The sequence below is a fragment of the Gossypium hirsutum genome, chromosome A13, assembly GCF_007990345.1.
Source record: "Gossypium hirsutum isolate 1008001.06 chromosome A13, Gossypium_hirsutum_v2.1, whole genome shotgun sequence".
Lineage (NCBI taxonomy): Eukaryota > Viridiplantae > Streptophyta > Magnoliopsida > Malvales > Malvaceae > Gossypium > Gossypium hirsutum.
The window spans coordinates 26,411,032-26,427,895 of NC_053436.1; the positions used below are offsets into that span (position 1 = coordinate 26,411,032).

General features: G+C 37.0%; 1 non-coding gene across 1 annotated transcript; it reads left to right on the top strand.

The window, feature by feature from the left end:
• Positions 1–8,455: 8,455 nt before the first annotated feature.
• Positions 8,456–8,561, top strand: LOC121213025 (small nucleolar RNA R71). Its single transcript, XR_005908394.1, has one exon. It is a non-coding gene; the product is annotated as a small nucleolar RNA R71 (small nucleolar RNA).
• Positions 8,562–16,864: the final 8,303 nt, after the last annotated feature.

Sequence of the window (16,864 nt, forward strand, 5' to 3'; positions counted from 1 at the left end):
ATGTGGCTTTAATTGTCTCGACGCATAGGCCACAACTCAACCTTCTTGCATCAATACGCAACCCAACCCAAGTAGGGAGGCATCACTATAAATGACAAATTCTTTGCCTGATTCGGGCTGTACTAGAATTGGAGCTTCAGTCAAATAAGTTTTCAGTTGATCAAAACTTTTCTGACATTTTTCCGTCCATTCGAACTTAAAATCTTTTTGAAGTAGCTTCGTCATTGGTGTGGCTATCATCGAGAAACCTTTTACAAACCGTCGGTAGTAACCGGCAAGTCCCAAAAAGCTCCGAACCTCAGTAATATTCCTTGGAGGCTTCCAGTTAAGCATGGCTGAAATTTTGCTCGGGTCAACTCGAATACTCGATGCGGATACCACATGACCCAAGAAGCTAACCTCTCTTAACCAGAACTTACACTTACTGAACTTAGCATATAACTGCTTATCCCGTAAAATTTGCAACACTAATCTCAGGTGCTCAGCATGTTCGGTCTCATCTCTTGAATAGACCAAGATGTCATCAATGAACACAACTACGAACCGGTCCAAATACTGTCTGAAGATCCGATTCATCAAATCCATAAATACCGCAGGGGCATTAGTGAGCCCAAACGGCATCACTAAGAACTCGTAGTGGCCGTATCTCGTTCTGAAAGCAGTTTTGGGTATATCCGAATCTCGAATTCGCAACTGATAATAACCCGATCTCAAATCTATCTTTGAAAACACTGAGGCTCCCTTTAGTTGATCAAACAAATCATCAATACGCGGTAATGGATATTTATTCTTTATCGTCACTTTATTCAGCTGACGATAGTCGATGCACAACCTCATGGTTCCGTCCTTCTTTTTCACAAACAATACTGGTGCACCCCAAGGTGAGAAACTTGGTCGAGCGAAACCCCTATCCATCAACTCTTCCAATTGAGCTTTCAATTCTTTTAACTCGATTGGTGCCATACGGTGCGGAGCTATCGAAATCGGTGTAGTCCCAGGTACAAGCTCAATACCAAACTCTACCTCCCGAACAGGTGGTAAACCCGGTAATTCTTCGGGAAAAACATCCGGGTATTCGCAAACCACCGGCACAGATTCGGGTTTCTTTTCTAACTATTTGTCATCAAGTACATACGCAAGGTATGCTTCGCACCCCTTTCTTACATATTTCTGAGCCAACATTGATGATATTACAGCTGGCAACCCCTTTAAGTCCGTAGACTCAACTCAGATTATCTCGTTATTTGCGCACCTCAATTCAATAGTCTTGCTTTTGCAATTCACAACCGCATCATGCATGGTCAACCAATCCAAACCAAGAATAACATCAAATTCATCGAACGGCAAAAGCATCAAGTCCGCCGGAAAACAGGAACCTCGAATTACTAGGGGACATTTCTTACACACTTTGTCGACAAGCACGTAACGACCCAAGGGATTTGACACCCGAATTACGAACTCAGTAGACTCAATAGGTAAAGTCTTACTGGATGCTAAGGTTTCACATATATAAGAATGAGTAGAACCAGGGTCAATCAAAGCAATCACATTAGTATCAAAGAGAGTAAAAGTACCGGTAATAACATCTGGCGAGGAAGCATCCTCGCGTGCGCGTATAGCATAAGCTCTAGCAGGAGCACGAGCCTCAGATCTGGTCGTAGCATCTCTAGATCCTCTCTGACCACCACTAGCATTGCCCGTATTTCTAGATGGTCTACCTCGAGCAGTGGTAGCACCCGGTTTCCCACTCTGATTTACATTCTGTTCAAACAACCTCGGGCAATCTTTAATGAAGTGGTCAACTGATCCGCACTTGTAACAGGATCGGTCATGGAATATACAACTCCCCGAATGCCATTTACCACAATATTGGCACTCCGTTCTGTCTCAACGATCATTTCCAACACTGGCGACCGAAGTGACTCGTGCACTCACAGGGGGTCGATCACGATCTCGTCTAGAAAAGCCCGAAGTGTCTCTTGATCGGCCTAGGTCATCTCTAAATTTCTTCAATGACTGTTGAAAGGGCTTTCCCAAAGATCTCTTACGAAACTCCTTTGCTCCCACATCAGCTTTCCTTTTCTCCTTACTGAGCTCCTCGGCTTTGCAAGCTCGCTCGACAAGTACCACAAATTCTCGGATTTCTAAAATGCCAACATACAGCTTTATATCATCATTCAGCCCATCCTCGAAACGTTTACACATCACGGCTTCTGAAGAAATGCATTCTCGCGCGTACCGGCTAAGCCTTACAAATTTTCGTTCATAGTCGGTAACCGACATGGAACCTTGTTTGAGTTCAAGAAATTCCTTCTGTTTTTGGTCAATGAATCTCTAACTGATATACTTCTTTCGAAACTCGGTTTGGAAGAACTCCCAAGTCACTTGCTCTCTGGGCACAACAGAAGTCAACGTATTCTACCAATAGTAGGCAGAATCACGTAGCAAGGAGATAGTACACTTTAGGCACTCATCGGGTGTGCAAGATAGCTCATCGAGTACCCGGATAGTGTTGTCCAACCAAAATTCATCTTGCTCGGCATCATCGCTGTCCGTAGCTTTAAATTCAGTAGCCCCGTGTTTTCGGATTCTGTCAACTGGGGGCTTATTTGACCTTATTTGGCCAATTACCGGAGGTATTGTAGGTGCGGGGGTGGTATTTGTCAGGAATGGAGGTTGTGGAACAGCCGTATTAGTTCGAATGTATTGGTTGAACCAATCATTCATCACGCTATAAAAAGTTTGTCTAGCTTCATCATTCGGATTACTAGCATTAGGTTGAGAGTCCGCCGGCGCTGTCCCTTGTGCGGGAGCAGGCGCTACACTCTCAAGATCATCAGCTACCGCTCGGTCGGAATCGGGATCCATTACTATAAATAAACACATTTGCAAATGTCAGAAATCACCACACTATAAAATAATCACATAAAATGGCATGATAGCTAGACCCAAACGCATTACGGTAGTCCTAGAATCGACTAAACCGTAGCTCTGATACCAATAAAATTGTAACACCCCGTACTCGAAGCTGTTGCCGGAGTCGGACAAGAGGTGTGAATGGACTAAATTCACTTATTTGCACAGTCCATTTTAAATTTCCAGACGAGCTGGCTAACTGCATCACTGTCACCTTAAAAATCATATCTCGAGTTCCAAAACTTGAAAACCACTTCCGTAAATTTTTCCTGAAACTATACTCATATATCCATCTAAATTTGTTTTTCTAGAATTTTTGGTCAAGCCAATTAGTACAGTTTAAAAGTTAAAGTCTCCCCTATTTCAGGGTTCGACTACACTGACCTTCATGCATTACGACTTGGATATTTCCCTGTACAGGGCGTCTATACTGATGCCGTTTGTTTCTATAGAAACTATACTCAAAAAGGAATCTATACATATATGGCATGACTTCTAAATGTCTCTGGTTAATTTATAATGAGTTTCCAAAGTCGGAACAGGGATTCCAGAAACCGTTCTGGCCCTATTTCGCGAAAACCTATATATCTCTTAACATACAACTCATATGGTCATTTCGTTTCTTCCATGTGAAAGTATATTCATCAAGGTTGGATTACATAATTTATTCACCATTTAATTCCATTCCTACTATTTTTAGTGAGTTTTCAAATCAACATCACTGCTGCTGTCAGCATCTGCCTTTAAGGTAGACTTTACCTATTTCATAGTTTCCATGATTCAACTAGCCCTTTAGCATATATAGCCCAAAATATAATCATGATGAACCATTCTAATGGCTAATCGTTGCCAAACATTTCCATGCCTCCTAATGAACATATACATTCAAGATGATTATAACATTATGCTCAAAATATATATATAAGCCATTTTCGCATGGCTATCCAAATATATACAACACCAAAGTACTTGACTAATAACAAAAAAAGGGGTGTCCTATACATGCCATTTCAAAGTTCAACCAAAAGTGTACCAAAAGGAGCTTTGATAGTGTGGTCGACTTCGACTTCAAAAATCTCGAGTCCGATAGCTGAAGAACCAAAATCTATAAAATAGAGATTCACAGAAGCGGAGTAAGCATTTAATGCTTAGTAAGTTTTGAGCCATAAAATTTGCCACAACTAAAATGTAGCATTAATATAGCTAAATGGATAATTTGACATGCACAAATTCTCAATATCATACTTACTTCACATTACCAACCCTTATATTCATACACAAAAGATCAACATAGCCAAAGGCCGGTAGCTCATTTATCGATTGAGCGAATACTTATTTGTAAGGGATCAACTAATTCAAGGCACATACGAAACATACCTCATCGCTGCGATTTTACGAGCGTATTAATTGAAACTATTACAGCAAGGTCGCTCATTCCCAAGCCAAGTACCTTCGAGATTTAACCGGATATAGCTACTCGCTCAAATGCCTTCGGGACTTAGCCCGGATATAGTAACTCGCACAAATGCCTTCGGGACTTAGCCCGGATATAGTAACTCGCACAAATGCCTTCGGGACTTAGCCCGGAACTAGTTACTAGCGTAAATGCCTTCGGGACTTAGCCCGGTTATCATCCAAACATTCATGCACATATCAACAAATCATGACACATTTATATTCCATTTTCATAATCAGAGTTCAAACACAAGTCACGTATTAAGCAATCCCATTTTCGGCTCACTAGCCACATACAAACAGCATGGTTTAGTTTGCTTTATGACACGATCTCTATGCACATACGGCTACTCGTCACACGTATCGACAAATTAACTAACATAAAATTCAAGTAGAATCATCATATCACCGTATATTTGTTACGCTCATACGTCATGACTTAATCAAATCGTAAACTAAGTCTCGTTACTCGAAAACTTACCTCGGGTGTTGTCGAACGGTTTCAATGGCTATTCGACCACTTTTTCCTTCCCTTTATCGGATTTAGATCCCCTTTGCTCTTGAGCTTAATTTAAACAAATAAATTCATTTAATATTTTCACTTGGGCAATTCCATTCAATACATGTATGTCATACAATTTAAGTACAATGACCTTGCTCAATACTATTTAAACATCATGCATTACCGAACTTCATCAACACCATCTAACTTCATATAGAAACACATATCGTCCTAGGTCGGTACACAAGTCAAATGCATCATTTAAATTGTCAAAGTCCACAATTTAGTCATATTTCTCTATCATAGTTTCTTCACTTAAACCGAATTAACAAGCCCATATAGTCCTTGGCCGAATGCTATTTAACCCAAGTCCTCAAGAATTTCATTAGTTAACACCTTAGATATCCATAGCTAAATAGGTTATTTGTACATACATATATATACATAAGTGCATAGATACTATGTTACTAACAATTATTTCCTTGCTTAGCAGCCGAACCAATATACACATTACTTCATATCTACCCGTCACGTTTTCTCTACTTGAACCGAATAAACATGCACATAAGGTCCTTGGCCAAACCTCACTAAAACAAGTCAACCAAAATCTTAGTATTTATCTTGTGTATAACCTTATTTACCTTCCAAAAATCACAAAACATCAAACTCTTAATGTTTATGTACAAGGCCGAATCTTAACATGATCCAACCTCCAACTCATTCCTTTCAACAACCAAAACCGAATGCTCAAGCCATCACCGAGATTTCGAAATTTTGCCATGGTTTGTGTAAGAAATTAGCTAATTAACTAGAAACAAGTTTAAAACTTAAGAATTTAACACAATATACTAACCTCCCCTTAAGCTCAAGGTGACCGAAACCTCTCTTCTTCCTCCTTTCAAACTGGCCAAGAAGAACCAAAGGATGAAGCCTTTCTTTTTTTTTTTCTAGTTTCGGCAAAATGGGTGAACAACCACACACTTTTTTTTCATCCTATTCCCTTTCATTATTTTATTCCCATGCTCCTTATTTTATCGTACCTCCCATGAAACACTAACTTAACATGTTTATGACATGTTTTTGGCCATCACACTTGGTCCACCATACTTGTCATGGCCAGCCACTACTAATTAGGAGGTGAAATTGGCATGCAAGTCCCCCCCTTTTTATTTCATGCACTAATAGATCCTTATGTTTTGACCTATCACATTTCAAAATTTTCTCACATAAGTCCTATTTACTAAAATTCACCTACAACTAAACAAAATTCAAATATGGAATTTTCACACATGCATATATACATATAGTAAGCGTCAAATATGACAGCTAATTATTTTTATGACTCGGTTTTGTGGCCTCGGAACCACTTCCCGACTAGGGTCACATTAGGGCTGTCACAATTTAATGGCCCAATGGTCAGTAAATACTGTAACTTTGGTACCTATAAGATATGAACGAAATTTGTCAAAAGCAAAATCTATAGCAAAGAGTTTCTTTTCAGTTACTGTATAATTAAGTTGGGCTCCCATCAAAGTCCTACTTGCATAGTAAATAGGGTGAAACACTTTGTTTCTTCTTTGACCCATCAAAGCTCCAACAGCATAATCACTTGCATCGTACATCAACTTAAAAGGTGAGCTCCAATTAAGTGTAACGATTATTGGGGCTGAGATTAACCCTTTTTTTAGATCTTCAAAAGCTTCCAAACATGCTTTGTTGAAATCAAACACTGTATCTTTCTCTAACAACAGACACAACGGTTTAGAAATTTTCGAGAAATCTTTGATAAACCTTCGAAAAAAATCGGCATGGCCTAAGAAACTTTTGACTCCTTTCACATTAATTAGGGCTGGTAATCTTTTAAGTATGCCCACCTTTGCTTTATCGACTTCAATTCCTCTCTTTGAGATTTTATGCCCTAAGACAATCCCTTCATTAACCATAAAATGGCATTTTTCCTAGTTAAGGACAAGATTCGTGTCTTCGCATCTCTTCAGTACCTCAGCCAAATAACTCAAATATTATAAGTGTTACCAAAAATAGAAAAATCATCCATGAAAACCTCAAAAAAAAAATTCAACCATATCAATGAATATTGCTATCATGCATCGTTGAAATGTTGTAGGTGCATTGCATAAACCAAAAGGTATTCACCTAAAAGCAAACGTATTGTATGGACAAGTAAAGGTTATTTTATGTTGGTCCTTCGAAGCTACAACTATTTGGTTATATCCAAAATAGCCATCTAAAAAATAATAGAATTCATTACCTGCCAGTCGATCTAACATCTAATCCATAAAAGGCAACAAAAAATGGTCCTTCCGAGTGGCATTATTCAATTTTCTGTAATCAATACAAATTCTCCAACCAATAACAGTTCTCATTGGAATCAACTCATTGTGCTCATTTTCAACAATCGTGATTCCACTTTTCTTTGGCACACACTGCACCGGACTTACCCACGAACTATCTGAAATAAGATAGATGATTCCTGCATCTAACCATTTGATTACTTCCTTTCTCACAACATCTTTCATAATAGGATTGAGCCTCCTTTTCTCATCAATTCGAGTTCTTTCACCTTCTTCTAAAATAATTTTATGCATGCAAAAAGAAGGACTTATACCTCGAATATCAGCTATGGTCTAACCAATTGCTTTCTTAAATTTCTTTAGAACAACAATTAGTTTCTCCTATTGATCTTTCGTTAGTTCTGCTGAAATAATCACAGGCAAAGTGGAACAATCACTTAGATACAGGTATTTCAAATGGGAAGGAAGTACCTTTAGTTCGAGTTTAGGTGGTTCTTTAATTGACAACTTGTGTTTGACAAATTCTCTGACTTATAAGTCCAATTATTCAAACTGTGTGGATTGAATAAAATTTCTCGAATTGGCTTCCATCAAACCCATGTTTTCTTCACCTTCTTCATCCTCCAAAGGGTCAAGATCTAAGGTTTTCTCCAATAGATCTTCTTCAAAATTGTTTCCCATAGAAACCAAGGTTTCTATCTCTTTTATAACTGAAAAATATTCTGCTGGATTGGGGAATTTCATAGCTTTGAGAATGTTAAAAGGTTACCTAATCGTCTTAAACTTGCATGGTGAGTTCACCTTTCTGCACATCAATTAACGTTATTCCCGTGGCTAACAAAGGTCTCCCAAGGATGATCAACACTTCCTTATCTGCTTCAAAATCTAAGACAATGAAATCAGCAGGAAAAATAAATTTATCGACTCTTACCAAAACATCCTCGATCTTTCCCTAGGGATATGCTAAAGATCGATCCGCTTGCTGAAGTGTCATAGTTGTAGGTCTTACTTCACCTATCCCTAGCATCTTGAAAATAAACATAAGCATCAAGTTGATACTCGCTCCTAAATCACACAAAGCTTTACCACAGTAAGGTTCACCAATGTTACAGGGTATAGTAAAGCTTCATTAATCGCGATCCTCTCAATCATCTCATAAGCCTCATTATAAGACTTAGACAAAATTGCTACATTCGCAGAAGCATCTACCATCAATCTTCTATGTGTATTGAAACCATTATAGAATGTCTCCAACTGGATACAATGAGGAATCTAATGATGAGGACACTTACGAAGTAACTCCTTGAATCGCTCCCAAGCCTCATACAAAGACTCGTCATCCAATTGTTGGAAAGTTGTGATCTCATTCCTCAACTAAGTGTTTTTGCTAGGCGGGAAATACTTAACCGAAAATCTCTCTACTAATTCTTGCCATGTAGTTATGGAACTCGGTGGCAATAAATTAAGCCATGCTCGTGCTCAATCTTGCAACGAGTATGAAAACAACTTCACCCTCAGTGCGTCTTCAGTCACACCGGCTATCGTGAATGAATCACTCACCTCCATAAATAATCAAAGGTGGAGATGTGGATCTTCCATGGGCATACCACTAAATTGGCCCACCATTTGAAGCATTTGAAACATCACTGGTTTCAATTCAAATTGGGTTGCCTCAATATCTGGCCTTCTAATTCCTGGATTTAACTCATTGAAAAGTAGCACAGCATATTATCTGATGCATCGATCCCTATCATCGGCAATGAGGATGGAATTTTGTACACGACTAGCTTCATTACATTGGTCTTAATTCTGATTTCCAAGGTCCATCTTGACTTGTCTTTGAGCTATTCGTTCACGTCTTTTTTTCTAAAAGTTCCCTCAATTTTAGGGTCTACAGGGAGTAAATTGATAATCCGATCTATGCTCATAAACACCTGAAAAGAAAATCACAAAATTAAAAAGAATAAGTTAGTAATGTTAGAAATAAACCAACTTGGAAGTAAATAATTTCACAAAAAGAATGACTTTGGCAACAGTTAACAATCCTTGGAAACGGTACCAAAGACTTGTAACGCGTAGGATTGTGTAAGTGTACACAGTCGTTATCAAGTCATAAATAAGTATGGAGTTATCGTCTCCACAGGGATTGTATTTGTGTTAAATCACTTGATTGTAAAATTACCCTTAACAATTTGGTAAATAAAAACACAATATGGTTAAGAAGTGATGATTAAAATTAAATATATTAAGTTAAATGCAATGATCCCTAATGTAAATTACCCTAAGTATGCAAACTATATGAATGGAATAGATTTTAGAAAAATTAAACACAATTTGTAACAATTATAACATAAATAAACTTGGACAATTACTTTAATTAAACTCAATTTATTATCAACATGCTTAATAACATTCGAAAATTATTCCATGGCAACTCGATCTTTCATGAGTTTGGAAACCACTTTAAGTCCTTTCGGAATCCTTTACTTACTAAATACGCACTTTACTGATCCTTACTTACTAAGGGTTTCTTAACATTTGTGTGAGGTAATAGGGATGTGTTAGGTTTGAAATAGTTTAATCACACAAATCTAAAAACTATGCAGATAATAGAGCTTGGTTAGAGTTGTTATACAACCTGAAATTTAATCGGGTTAGGATCTAAATTGAGTATGCACATTTCAATTATGTGTTCACTAGTCGTCATCTAGTTAGGATCGCTCGGCTAATTCAATTGCATTTCAGTCACGTATGAATGAAATACAGGCTTGATTTTAATTGTAAACATGATCGATTGAGGCACAAAAATTATAAGCATGAATCAAATAAATATTATTTAATCAAAGAAATCATCCTAGCTTAAATAAAGTTAAGCTAACATTGTTGTAAACAAGAACAAATAACATATAGCAAACATTTTTAAATTAAATGTAACATTCCGAATTAGGGTCTAGTTGGAATAGTGGTTTTGAGACCACAAGTTTGAAATAGAAATAATTATTTTATGATTATTTGATGATCCATGATATGATTGCATGTATTTGCGAAATTTTCATGAAGAAATTATATGCCTAAGATGTCCAATTTGACTTTAGGACTAAATTGAATAAGTTTTAAAACTTGTGTTCTAGGAGCTTCAAGCATGAAATTGCATTAGATTATTAATTAGAGGTCCTTAAATAGAAATTTGACCAATTTCTAAAATTTTGGACAAAAATGGGCATGAATAGGAAAATTTTGAAAGAAAGGCCTTAAGGCCATTTTGGTCATTTGATAAATAAAAGAATTAAAAGGGAAAATAAGTAAAAAATTTTCTCATCTTCTCCAAGTGCTAGCTGAAATTTCCAAGAGTCATAGCTACGGTTTTGTTCATCTTTTTAAGCTTGATTGTAAGTGCTCTTAAGCCCCGTTTTTAATGTTTTTTACATTTTTTATATCCTTGAAGCATGATCTAGCCATTTCTAGCCATATTTTGAAGTAGGGTTCATGTATGAAATTTGACCCATGTGTGACATGGTTGTATTTTGAAGTTTAATGGAGGAATATGAAAGATGTATGGTAAACATCTTTTACTAAGTGATTTTTAGTGAAAACAACTAAAAGGACTTATTTGTAAAAGATATGAAGAAATCGGTAGTAGAAATGTAGTTTAATGTCAAATATGGGCAGATATGAGTTAGACTATGAATTGGATAGGCTTGGGTAGCAAAGAAAATGCATGTATTTCATTTTTACGAACCTAAGGACTAATGTGTAAATATATAAAAGTTAAGAGTAAAAAGGTAATTTTACCAAAGTATGTTTTATGGGTCAATATGAGCAATGTGTGTACTGAACATGTTAAATTTTGCATTATAGATCAAGAAAAATGAGATTTGGGTCTTGATCGGGGGAAAAACAAAGTTTACGAGGATTCGGCCCGTTTCTATCGTTTTGTACCGAGGTAAGTTCAATGGCAAATAATACAACATGTATCATACTTTAAATGCTTTAATATTGCATGAATGATAAGTACTTACATATTTAATATGATGCTGTATTATATGTTTATTGCCTAAATTTTATCATGAATTATGCATTGATTACTCCCTTAATATGTGATTGGTGCTACGAGTATTGAAATCAAAGTTACGAGCAAGTTCGACAAAAATGTGGTATCGAAGAATCCTGTTTGAGCCTTAGAAATAGTTTAAGATACAAGTGACATGTCACTAGGAATTATGTGATCTAAACTCATCAAGTTGTGGTCTGAGTTCATGATATATGTGACATCTGAGCTCATTGAGTTATGGTTTGAGTTCATGATGTATGTGACACATGTTTTGGGATTTCGGGTACTGATCTCGTATATTCTACCTGTGGCTAGGTAGTCTAGCATATGTTGTGGATACTCGACAGCTGATCGCGATTATTGTGTGACAGGTTTTAAATATTTATAAAGAATCGTTCTTGAAACTAACTATTATCACAATGTAGGCAAGTGTACATATCGAATAGTAGTATAGTTTTGGCAAGACCAGATTGTCGAACCCGAAAGAACTAAAAGTACTAGTAATGACTGTCTTTTTATTATCTAGCCTAAGAATAAGGGGGTTTTGTTTTAACTAACTAATTATCTAAACTAAGAATTCACAGAAAATAGAATTGGGGAATTACTTTTGGAAAAACGATTGAATTAAGACAATACCTAAGGAAGAATCCACCTAGACTTCACTTGTTATTCTGACTTCGAATCGGACGATTTATTCATTTAAGTTGTTCCGTAGAGATACCTAAGTTATGTTATTATCCCTATTCAAGACTAATAACGTCTAATCCCTAGATTGAATAATTGAGACTTTTCTCTAATTAACACCCTAGGGTTACATTAACTCGCTCTATGGATCCCCTTACTAGGTTTCACCCTAATCCAATAAAATCTTGTCACCCTATCTCTAGGCGCGCAATCAACTCCGCTTAATTATGACCAATGTATTCTTAGGCAGAGTCTATTCCTCCTCTGAATAAGAGCTTATCTTGAATCAGTATCCTGCAATATCAAAACAAGAATTAAGAACACATAATTAAGAACAAGTTAAATATTTATCATACAACTCAGAAAATAATAACAATATTCTTCTTAGGTTTCATTCCCCTTAGGTGTTTAGGGGATTTAGTTCATAACTAAAAAGGAAAACAACTAAAAAGAATAATGAATACAAAACATAAAGAAAACCCAAAACTCCTGGAGGGAAATTTAGGGGAGATATTCAGTCTTGATGGTGAATCCTGCTTCTGAGATGGATCAATCAACTTCCCTTGAGCAGTTCCCTGCCTCCTTCTCTCTGTGTCCTCTCCTCTTACTTTAGGGTGTATTTATAGGCTTTAGAATGCCTAGAAGCCCTCAAAATTGACCTTTTCTGAATTGGACTCAACTTGGGCTTGACAGGGACACACCCGTGTGACACGCCCGTGTGCGACTACTTCAGGTCGTGCTCGAGCCTATTAAATAGGCACGGCCATGTGGTCCACCCGTGTGAGTCGTGCTTCAATTCTGCCAAATTGACACGGCCGTGTGGTCTACCCGTGTGAGGAAGTCCAGGCCGTGTTGATTTCGTACTTTGGCCCATTTTCTCCGTTTTTAGCTTGTTTCTTGTTCCTTTCGCTTTCCTATGCTCTCCTAAGTATAAAACAAGACATAAAGGCATTAGGAGCATCAAATTAACCAATTCTAAGGGAAAATCATCCATAAAATGTGTTAAGCATGGGGTAAAAATATGTATAAATTACGGTTTATCAAATACCCCCACACTTAAGCATTTGCTTGTCCTCAAGCAAAATTCTCAACTCATAATCAAAATAAATTCTTCTCACTTATAATCTCCATCGAAAATATCTCGAAATAATCTACAGGTAATCATACATTGAGAATTCAACTAAAAGAACATCAAAGTTTCAAACATTCCAAGCAGAGCATTTTATCATGAAAAGATAGGTATCTCCCCTTATCTAGGTGGTTACCCTTGATTCGAAATCACTCGAGGTGTTTAAGGACAATGAATGAAGCACTTAATAGTCAATAATGAAAAATTATTACCATAGGCTTGCATGAAAATCAAATCTCCACCACTATAAATTGAGATGATACATCAATCAAAAGGTCTTTAGAGAGTTGTAACAAGGCTTGGTTAGGGGGTGTGGTCTCAAGCTAAAAGAAAAAGTTAGAATCAAGATTGAATTGAAAAATTACTTAGCTAGAAAAAGATTTAATCATCACTTGCGTACAACAGAGTTTATTCTCCGAATATGGAATTTAACTTCTTTAGCTCAAAAGATCTCTACTACTAATGTGTATACACAGTTTTTTTTTTAAGAATAACATAGACTAATTATTAAGAATAAGACATAGCTGAGCAATTATTTCAATTTAGATCTCGACAAAAATAGGGATAAAATTTAATTTAGGGGATTTCAACAATAATGGGTTAAGGGTTAATATTAAGGGTAATACAAGAAATGGCTTGTTAGGCTCACGGGGGTTCACTAGGCGTTAATCGTGAAGGTAAGCTTTTCATGGCATGAGTGGGTTAATCCTAAGTGCCTAAATCATTTTGACGTGTCAAATCAAATGGTGTGGTCTTAACATGCATAATCAAGCAAGCTCTAGAATAACAGTTCAATACTGACACACTCAAAGCAATAATAAAAGTGAGCATGAAAGAATTAATAGATGCTCAAAAGGATCAAAAATCTCACAAGAATTATGGCTTTTTGATGTTTAAAACTTGTGAATTCCAACTCAAAGTAATACCTAAACGTTGGGGAAACAACCTAAAATTTTAAATTCTTAAAAATCAACTTATCATGCTTGATTCCCTAATATCTTAAAGTTTAAACAATCAATGCATAAATGCCTATGTTTTAATTCAAGATATATCAATAAAAGTCATGAATCAATCAAAATTTATCCTAAACATGATATGAGAGCTTTTCAAGAGAACAAGGCAGTCATTCAGGGATTTATCTAATAATGAAATGAATACCCCCTACACTTGAGATGTACATTGCTTTCAATGTACAAAGATAGATATATTGACAAATGTAAGTGTAAGTTCATAAGATAGGGAGAAAAGGGAAACTTCTTGAGTTAAAAATGGATGAAATTCCTGGATTAGCAAGATCGAGTTGTTGGAAATAAAGCTGGAGGACAAACATGATTCTTAAGGACAAAAGGAGAATTGGGGGACTAATTTGATAGTAATCATAAATATAATTCGTGTTTAAAAATAAAAGAATCTTCAAAAATTAATAAAAGAAACATAAATAAGATAGATAATCTAATTTTTCAAGTGGCACGGCCAGTTTACACACCTGTGTGGATTGTGTCCCGCCCGTGTTTGTCGCGAAGTGAGATGTAGTCACACGGCCTTCGGGGCACGCCCGTGTGTCTAGGCTGTGTGGCTACATGATCATGTTACACGACCATGTGTGATGTGGTTCACTTCTCCCACAGTCGTGTAGCTCTACGTACACCCGTGTTATTTTGATAGTGTTGTCCACGAGTGCTAGACACGGGCGTGTCGCACGCCCGTGTTCATTTGGCAGATTTGACAACGGCCAGGTCGCACTCCCATGGCCACTTATCACATCCCGTGTTCGGAAAGATACTTTTACCTAGTTTTCGTATGGGCATATTGCACGGCCGTGTTTTCATCCATGGTTGTCACACGGGGTGAAGCACGGCCGTGTGATCGGCCGTGTGGAGTTGAGAACCTGTGTGCAAAGACTCTGTTAGTGACCTAGATATTGAAATTTAAATAATTTACTCGGGTTGCCTCCCGAGAAGCGCTTGTTTATAGTCTAAGCTTGATTGTCACCTTGTTGGTTTATTCAGGGCGATTTCTGGAGTCGTAGCTCATCTCCATCGTCTTTAAAATTATCACCATTATAAAGTTTGAGACGATGTCCATTAACTTTGAAAGTTTCATGTGATGGGTGACTTACCTCTATTGTGCCATATGGAAGAACATATTGAATTACGAAAGGTCCTGACCATTGTGATTTAAGTTTCCCAGGAAACAATTTGAGTCTTGAGTTGTATAGTAGGGTAAGATCTCCAACTTCAAATTGTTTTTGTTGCTTTAAATGAGTGTTATGGTGCCGCTTTGTTGCTTCCTTGTATAGGCGTGAGTTTTCGTATGCATTGGCTCGCCAATTATCAAGTTCGTTCAGCTGCATCAACCTGTTTTTTCCTACAAGTTCGGGATCAAGGTTTAAAAATTTAGTAGCCCAAAAAGCTTTATGCTCTAGTTCGAATGGTAAATGAAAACTTTTTCCTTAAACAAGTTTGTAAGGTGATTTCCTTATGAGGGTCTTAAAAGAAGTTCTGTAAGCCCATAAGGCATCATCTACTTTCATTGGCCAATCTTTTCTGTTTGATTCTACTGTTTTTTCAAGGATCCGTTTGATCTCCCAGTTTACCACTTCAACTTGTCCATTATTTGAGGATGGTATGGGGTGGCTGTTCTATGATGAACTCCGTATTTCTTAAGAGTTTTTTCAAATTGGGTATTACAAAAACGAGTGCCCCTATCACTGATAATTGCTCTAGGTGTTTCGAATCTCGAGAAGAGTTTCTTAAGGAAACATACTACCATTCTAGCATCATTAGTAGGTAGAGCTTGGGCTTTTACCCATTTGGACATGTAATCAACTGCTACTAAGATGTATTTATTCCCAAATGAACTGGGGAATGGGTCCACGAAATCAAAACACCAAACGTCAAATATTTCACATGAAAAAGCATATAGCTTTGAGGCATTTCATCACGTTTAGATATGTTACCTGTCTGTTGGCATTTGTCACATGAAGTAACGTACCTGTTAGCGTCTTTGAATAACGAGGGCCAATAAGACCTGATTCAAGTATCTTATGTGCGGTCTTAGTTCCACTATAGTGCCCTCCAGTTGGCCCTGAATGGCAATGTTCCAATATTTTTGATGTTTCTGATCTTGTGACGCATCTTCTAATGACTTGATCTGTACATCTGCAAAAAAGAAGGGGTCGTCCCAAAAGTAGTTTTTCACATCATTAATGAATCGCTTCTTTTGCTGGTGTGTTAACCCTTTTGGAATAATGTTAGCGGCTAAAAAATTTACGATGTCTGCAAACCAAGGTACCTCAGAGTCAAATATAGCAAAAAATTGTTCTTCAGGAAATGAGTCATTTATTTCAACTTCATCTAGTTCTTTGGTATTGGAGTTCTCAAGCCTGGACAGATGATCAACCGCGAGATTTTTAGCTCCTTTCTTATCCTGAATTTCCAAGTCAAGTTCCTGCAATAGGAGAATCCATCGAATGAGTCGAGGTTTTGCATTAGTTTTAGTTAAAAGGTAGCGAAGGGCAGAATGGTCAGTGTAAACAACAACTTTAGACAATATGAGATATGATCGAAATTTCTCAAATGCAAAACCACAGCTAGCAATTCTTTTCCCGTAGAAGTATAATTCTCTTGTGTAGCTGTCAAAGTTTTGCTAGCCTAATAGATAGGTTGAAAATGTTTGTCTCTTCGCTGTCCCAATACTGCACCTACTGTAAAATCACTCGCATCACACATTAATTCAAATGGTAAGTTCCAATTAGGTGCAATTATAATTGGAGCATTAATTAATTTATCCTTTAAAGTATTAAATGCTTCTAA